Genomic DNA, 414 nt, shown 5'->3' with positions numbered 1-414 from the left:
TCTTTTGATACGGTGCTGGATAAAGGTGCTCTTGATGCTTTGATGGAACCAGAAGTTGGAACGAAGCTGGGAAGTCAATACTTATCAGAGGTCTTTCTTAGTGTACTTCTTTTCTTTAATTTGTGTTTTAGTTGGATGAGTGTTAGGATCAAACAATGAAAGTTATACGTGCTTTAAATGCTTGAACTTGATTCAGTTTTATCCTCTTTTTATCAGGCCAAACGTGTTCTGAAACCTGGGGGGAAGTTTATCTGTCTAACGCTGGCGGAGTCTCATGTCTTAGGTACTTCCTTCCAGCACCTTTGCTTCTGTTATCATAAGCTGAACTGTTTCATTGTTATCGTTTTCTTCATTGTATTGTCTCTGGTTAGTTTAAATTCTTTGTGTTTTTACAGCATTGCTCTTTTCAAAACT

General features: G+C 37.4%; 1 long non-coding RNA gene across 1 annotated transcript; it reads left to right on the top strand.

Annotated features, from left to right (window-relative positions):
• Positions 1–414, top strand: LOC104775143. Its single transcript, XR_765720.1, has 3 exons — positions 1–90; positions 217–283; positions 396–414. It is a non-coding gene; the product is annotated as an uncharacterized LOC104775143 (long non-coding RNA).

This window comes from Camelina sativa, unplaced genomic scaffold (assembly GCF_000633955.1).
Source record: "Camelina sativa cultivar DH55 unplaced genomic scaffold, Cs unpScaffold09197, whole genome shotgun sequence".
Taxonomy (NCBI): domain Eukaryota; kingdom Viridiplantae; phylum Streptophyta; class Magnoliopsida; order Brassicales; family Brassicaceae; genus Camelina; species Camelina sativa.
Note: the sequence above shows the minus strand (reverse complement) of the source record. Positions and strands in the feature narration are given on the sequence as shown.